This window comes from Triticum aestivum, chromosome 6B, assembly GCF_018294505.1.
Source record: "Triticum aestivum cultivar Chinese Spring chromosome 6B, IWGSC CS RefSeq v2.1, whole genome shotgun sequence".
Taxonomy (NCBI): Eukaryota; Viridiplantae; Streptophyta; class Magnoliopsida; order Poales; family Poaceae; genus Triticum; species Triticum aestivum.
Window position 1 is genome coordinate 534,514,317 of NC_057810.1, and position 7,238 is coordinate 534,521,554.

The following is a 7,238-nucleotide window of genomic DNA, read 5'->3' on the forward strand; positions in this document are numbered from 1 at the left end:
ACCGTGGTAGAAGCGAGGGGGAGGAAAATTTCGGGGAGTTCCCGGTTACGGTGGGAGTTCGGGGGCCGAGCGATGCGCGTTTCTCTCGTACACGTACGCGCGTGTGTGCGAGGCATTGGCTCTAACTGAACCCGAGCGAGGCGTTGGGCTCTAACTGAACCCAAGCGATTGCACTGCATGCTACGCGTTACTGAACCCGAGCGATCGATTGATGGCTGTTAACTGAACTCAATCGAGCGATTCCTTCGCTACTGCTGCAAACTAAAGCCGATCGATTGGATGAACAGTGAGCGTTGCGGGTGGGGGGGGGGTTGGATGAACAGTGAGCGGTGGTGTTGCCTCTGGATGAATAGGACCCTGTGGTGTGGAGGGCTGGATGAACAGTAGACAGTGGAGGGGTGCCCGTGGAGGGGTGGTTGAACAGGACCCCGTGGTGTGGAGGGCTGGATGAACAGTAGACGGTGGAGGGGTGCCCGTGGAAGGGTGGTTGAACAGTAGCCGGTGGAGTAGCGCGCGGTGGAGGCTGGATGAACAGGAGCCCGTGGAGGCTGGAGGAGGTCGGCGGTAGCCCGTGGAGGCTGGAGGAGGTCGATGGTGGAGATGAACAGTATCCCGTGCAGTCCCGTTTTGCGGTACACCACACCCCTCCCGATGAACAGGACCCCTGTTTCGACCGTAGGAGGTCCATTTCGTCCGTTTTGCGGTACGCCACACCCCACCCGATCAATAGGACCCCCGTTTCGACCATAGGAGGTCCGTTTCATCCGTTTTGCGGTATGCCACACCCCTCCCGATCAACAGGACCCTCGTTTCAACCATAGGAGGTCCGTTTCCTCCGTTTTGCGATACGCCACACCCCTCCCAATCAATAGGACCCCATTCCAAACATAGGAGGTCAGTTTCCTCCGTTGTGCGGTACGCCAGGCCTTGTTTCCATCGCCTGTTCCGTCCAAGCCCTCCCGATGAACACGACCACGCATTCCGTTCCGACCCAGCCGGTTGGCTCCCACGTGTTCCGTTGCCTCCCGATGAACACGACGCATTCTGTTGCCTCCCCATGAACACGAGCATTCCATTGCCTCCCCATGAACACGACGACGACGTTGTTTCTCCGTTCCGACCCAGCCATGTACATGAGCCATGGCCGTACGTATGCGCGAGTAGGCGTTCGAGACCCCGCCTGTATGTACACATATGTGGCCGTATTTTCTTTCTTGCACCCTGGCCGCTGTACGTACGTGTACATGCTACGCGCGCGCCTCTACTACGACACGGAAGCGCCTCTACTACGACACGTGCGCGCCTCTACATCCACCAGTATATATGTACGTACACGTTCGCGACCAGAATGACAACGCAATGTACGCTTCGACCAGGTGGGTCCCGACTGTCAGGCACTTCCTTGCGTGCGAAGATGTAGCTGGTGGGTCCCAACAGTCAGGGGGCGGATCGTTTTTTTTGCCCGGACGCACTTTCCTTGCGTGCGAAGATGTAGCCGGTGGGTCCCAGCAGTCAGGGGGGCAAATCGTTTTTTTTTTGCCCGGACGCACTTGCATGTGAAGATGTAGCTGGTGGGTCCCAGCAGTCAGGGGGAGACGTTTTTTTCGCGAAATATGGTGGCCCGTCCGGTGGGTCCTCGCTGTCAGGTGGAGGAATCATTATTTTGCACATAATAAGGAGGCACTTCCTTGCTGCGGCCGTGGACCTAGTTGTCAGCCTCTCCACGTACAGTCCTCGTCCGATGGAAGTCGTTCCTTGACCATGTTGACCACGCCGCACCGAGAGCACCACGGCGGTGGACAACGTCGAGGACTAGGAAGGGGACGACTCGGAGCCGGGGAAGACGCAGCAGTGGATGCCCATGCAAAGAGGAGTACGAGGGTTCACTGGTTCGGCTGCGGCGTGAGGCTGCTGTCGCCACAGAATAACAAGGGGTGTGGGTGAGTAGAGGGATGGCTTGGCCAGCGGTAGGAGTAGTAGGGGGCAGTGAGGCCTCCGCGGCATCACAGTCAGCCATGGGAGGCAGGAGCACGCGACACGACCGGCGCTGGTTTGGGTGGCTGGAGCAAGAAGACCAGAGGTTGAAGAAGCACTACGGCCGTTGGATGAATATCGTATGGTAGCAGGAGCTAGAATCATTCATATTGACTAAGTTTACAAAGCCATTCGTCCCCGTCAACTTGGTAGGCCCACAAGTCAGCCTCCCAGTATGCTGGGTTCCAGCTGGCAGGGGGAATATTCATTTTTTGTACGTAATAAGGAGGGACTTCCTTGCGTGCGAAGATGGCTGGTGGGTCCGACATGTTAGCGGGGGGCATGTTATTTTCGCAAAATATAGAGGCCCTTCCAGTGGGTCCCAGATGTTAGGTGGAGGAATCATTATTTTGCGTGTAATAAGGAGGCATTTCCTTGTGTGCAGCCGTGGACCCAGCTTTTAGCCTCTCCATGCACAGTCTAATTCCGATGGTGTCGTTCGTTGACCACGTTGACCACGCCGCACCAAGCGCATCTAAGGTGGTGGACGACGGCGAGGCCCCGGACAGCAACGAGCCGGAGATGGGAAGACGCGGGAGTAGAGTCGCAGACGGAGAGGTGTACGAGGGTTAACTGGTTCTAGTGCGGTGTGGTTCGGCTGTCTGTGGAGAAGAACAGGAGGTGTGGAGGGGTGGAGGGATGGCCTGGCCAACGGTGGAGTAGCACTTCATAGCGAAGCATGCTAAGCAGAGCTGCTAGAAGGAGGAGGCGGGAGGTGGTCCCGGCGGCTCTAGAGGAAGAAGACGAGAGATTGAAGATGGATGCCGGTCGTTGGATGTAAATCCAACGGCTAACATGTCAGAATCATTTGTTGACTAAATTGATAACGACTTGCGTTGGCTTCGACCTATTGGCCCACATTTCAGCCTCCAAAAATGTGGCACGTATTCAACCCAATTTTTCAGAATTTATAGTCTTTTTTTTGCCGGTAGAATTTACAGTCAATTTGATCTTTTTTTTAATTACATCCATTAGCTGGGCTGGGTGAACAAATAATGTAGCGTCCATGCAGCCCATTTGCACTTTCTCGAAATACACAATTTTGCTGGGCTGATTCTAATTATAATGTTGGGTTGGGCCAGCAATGTTATCAAAAAATAAAAAGGGGCTGAGCATTTTGTTATAAATATATTCAAATAATAAGTGATATTATTACATTCGTCCTTAAATCTTACCAAGCTTTTGTACACAATCACTAGGATTTTCGTGCCAAAACAATCCAGGATTTTATTTGTTAAGAAATTATTTTTATAAGTTAATAAGATGTGGGATATTGTTTTCTTACATATGTAAGTATCTGTTAAATATATCATAACAATAAAAATAATATATAAAAACATATAAAATAATTTAAATATATATAATATAGTTAGAAGGGAAACATAAGCTGGACCTGGCGTTCCTATTCTTATATAGAAAAATAGAATAGACCTCTGCGTTTTCTTCAAAAAAATACATAAATTGGGCTGCCAAAAATAAAACCTCGGATGGGAGGTCCATAGGTCGGTCGATACATGACGGCCCTAAGAAAATACAAACATGCCTATGGACCTCCCATCCGAGGTCGTGGGCTGCGCATGTTAAAAATGAAAGCCTAGACGAGACAGCCCAAAACCACGTCCAACACTTGCCAAAACTTCGTCCCTCGTTTTCTCTGTGTTTCGCACACTCGACATTGTGTGGGCATTTTGACTGTGCATCATATGAAGATGTGCTATGCATGAATGTTGATCAGCATGATGTTAACTGGCTGGTAGTTCCATTTTCGACCATGAATAAAACTTCCAACATGATGTTAACCCTGTTTGAAAAGGCCGTGTTAATATAAATGCTCTGCCTCTGAAAGTTGCAGTTTCTTATCTGAAACTGAACTTGTAGTTTCTTATCTGAAACTGAAACTTACAGTTTCTTCTCTGGGAATCACATTGTCTGCACTTTTATACTCCTATGAAACTACATTTTTTTAAGTGCTAAAAATAGATATCTAGAATTCATAAAATACTTCATATGCTCAATACTGCAAATCTGAAATTCAAAAGACATTCATATATGAAAGTACTCTCAAAATACACAACACAAAACACAATCCACAACCTGCAAATACTGACAACCCTAAGCTCCTCCTGACAATTCACAACCTGCCCGACTATTGGGCTGGGGGGGCAGCCCCCTCCTATTCCTCGGCGGCAGACAGCCGCCCCGTGAGACGATGTGAACGGCGAGGGAGACAATGGCGGGGAAGCATCGTCGGGCCAACTGCTTTTCTCATCTTGCAGTTGGGTTCGGTCGACGAAGACTCCACCGGCTCGCTCTGGCAGGACATCCTCACAAACGGCACCCTGTAGATGCTCGATCCTTCAATCTTTGGTGGATGCTCCATCTGGGATCGATACTCCCACCACCGCTCCCTCACGATTGGATTCGGTGGATCTGTTTGCTCCATGGCCCAGAGGAGCAGCTCTATGTACTCCGGCGCGACTCCCTCTGGGAGATCGGCGCCTTTTCGCTCTGTTGCAGATATTTGGCCATGGATGTCGCCGCCGCCGCTAGTTGGTCCTTGTTATCAAACCAGGACTGTATCTCCAACATCCTAGCTAGCTTCACAGGGTCGCCATCTGCGATCCTCACGTATCGGTTGTACTCCTCCATCGATCTACTTCTCCACAGCACCTTCACTCGCCGGCGGTGGTTTTTGAATGGAAGAGGTGAGGAGCAGCGCTGGTTTTGGATTAGAACGGGAGAGGAGCGACGCTGGTTTTGGACTGGAACAGGAGAGGAAGGGAAGTGGTTTTGAAATGGACGAGGAGAGGAGCGGCGCTGCATTTAGATTGGAACAGGAGAGGAGCAGCGGTGGTTTAAGAGGAGAAGAGCGGAAGAGCGGCGCTGCATGAAGTATTTTTTTTATTGTTTTGCGTATTTTGGGTCAAAGTTTGACCACGTACTGTATTTGACAAGCAAAATGTGAATGCATGTCACCAGAAATTGTATTGTTTGGTTCGTATCTGAATGTACTTTCAAATTATATTATTTTTGCAACGTATAACATATATTTTATGTGCGAAAATCATGATCAATTATGACCCATAATAAAAGGGAGACTAGTTAATGTGGGTCGCTTTCTTAATTGAAGGGTAAATTGATTTTGATTTTGATCCAGTCACAGCACGCCGGCCCTCTTGCCCAATCCTAAATCGCTGCCGCACGCTCCTCTCCCTCTTCTCCATTGCAAAACCACCTCCTCTCCTCTCCATCATCTCCATTGCAAAACCACCATCTCGCCTCTCCCTCTTCTGATCTTCTCCATTGCAAAACCACCTCCTCTCCTCTCCATCATCTCCATTCCAAAACCACTATCTCGCCTCTCCCTCTTCTGATCTTCTCCATTGCAAAACCACCTCCTCTCCTCTCCATCATCTCCATTCCAAAACCACCGTCTCGCCTCTCCCTCTTCTCTATTGCAAGACCACCGTCTCTCCTCCCATCTTCCAAAGCTAGCACTAGACCACTCAGAAGGACATCTATGGAGAGGATGCAGCAGCGAATCAGGCAGATCACCGGCTGCGACCAGGCAAAGTTAGCCAGGTTGAAGGAGATCCTTAGTTGGTTTGACAATGAGTGGGAGATTTCGAGGACGGTGCAGGCCATGTGGCAATGTATGCGAAAGAGCGAGACGGCGGCGATGAGGGCAGCGATGTACATGTACTCCTCGGCGGTAGTCACGCCACAGTCCTCCGAGTTCATCGAGTATCTCCTCTGGGCGATGGAGCAGATAGATTCTCCCGAGGCGAAAGTCAGGCAGAGGTGGTGGGCGTACAGGTCGAAGGTCGAGCACCTAGAGGATAATGAATCGATCGAGTATGGTGTGCCGTTCGTGAGGGTGCAGAGCCAGCCGGAGCCACAGGAGTATTCATTCTCCCACCGCAAGTGGAGGCCGGATGGCGCGACGTCGCTTCCCCGCCGTTCTCCATGGTTCCCTCGATGCTCGCCTCGTTTCAACGGCGGCGGTAGGGTTTAAGGTAAGCTTCGCACTAACCTAATCTTCCACCTGCTCATGCTTACAATCAGTGTGACAGCTAATGAAAATCATGCTTACAATCAGTCTCCGAGTACTACGCCAATCACCCTAATATAGCTCTGGACCATTGGGTCAAAGTTGTGACACAGTGTACAAATAAAGAAAAATAGATTGGTGCTTCTTTCAGAAAAGAGTACTCCCTAGAAAACTGCCAATATAAGCTACTAGTATTTGGTTAGATGATTTGCTGCCGAGAAAGATCCGTCCACAGAGAGCGCCACACATCCCACTGGTGGTGGTGGATGCCAATGCGTGCATGCAGCATGGTTGGTGTCGGTAATTTTTTACTTGGCCTCGCACTCTGCATATATGCCGGTTCCATACGTACATTTGTGCAGTTCCACCAAAATGCAGCTGAATAACCCTGTTTGCACAGATAATGAAAAAGTGTGATTACATTATAGTGGCACTAGTTGATGAAACACACAAAATAAATAGAAGAAAATATTGCGATAGTATCATAGTATGCCATGCTGCGAGGGCGAGATGGGCCTTGCGACACCTCATACGGTACGCCTCATACTGGACATCGTCCCAAGTCTCCCAGATACACCTTCTGCCAGTGATGAACATCAGTGTACAGTGGTAGTACAAGGAGGCGCCTTGAGACATTCAAATCTCTATTTTTGTACATATCAACTAAAATTAAGCACCCCAGTTTGCATAAATGCTTAAACATTAACAATGGGACTAGTTGATGAAACATACATTAACAAAGAGAAGCACTTTATTTATCTACATTGGAAATGAAATGATAGAGATGACACTCGCTCTATTTTAACTGTATTATTACTTCATTTTATCAGTGACACTAGGGTCGAGTAGGTGGCAAACGAGGTGTGCCGTGTGTCGCAAGGATGGAGGCCGGGGGTGCTTAGACTGGGATGCTGAAGCTGGCTCTTTCAGTCACCAACATGGATGATTCAATTCATGGGACCTTTTGGTGCAGTTCACCTAAAATGAAGCAATGTCACGTGAGCTAGCAGCTTCTTCTTCAATTTTTTTAAGAAAAGGGCTCCAGCCCTAGTTCCATTTCCATCAGAAAACAAAACCCACAGAGCTTCTTCTTCATTAGTTGCAATAAAATTGAGCGATATCAAGGTTGGTTGTGAAGCTCCTGGAATGCTCA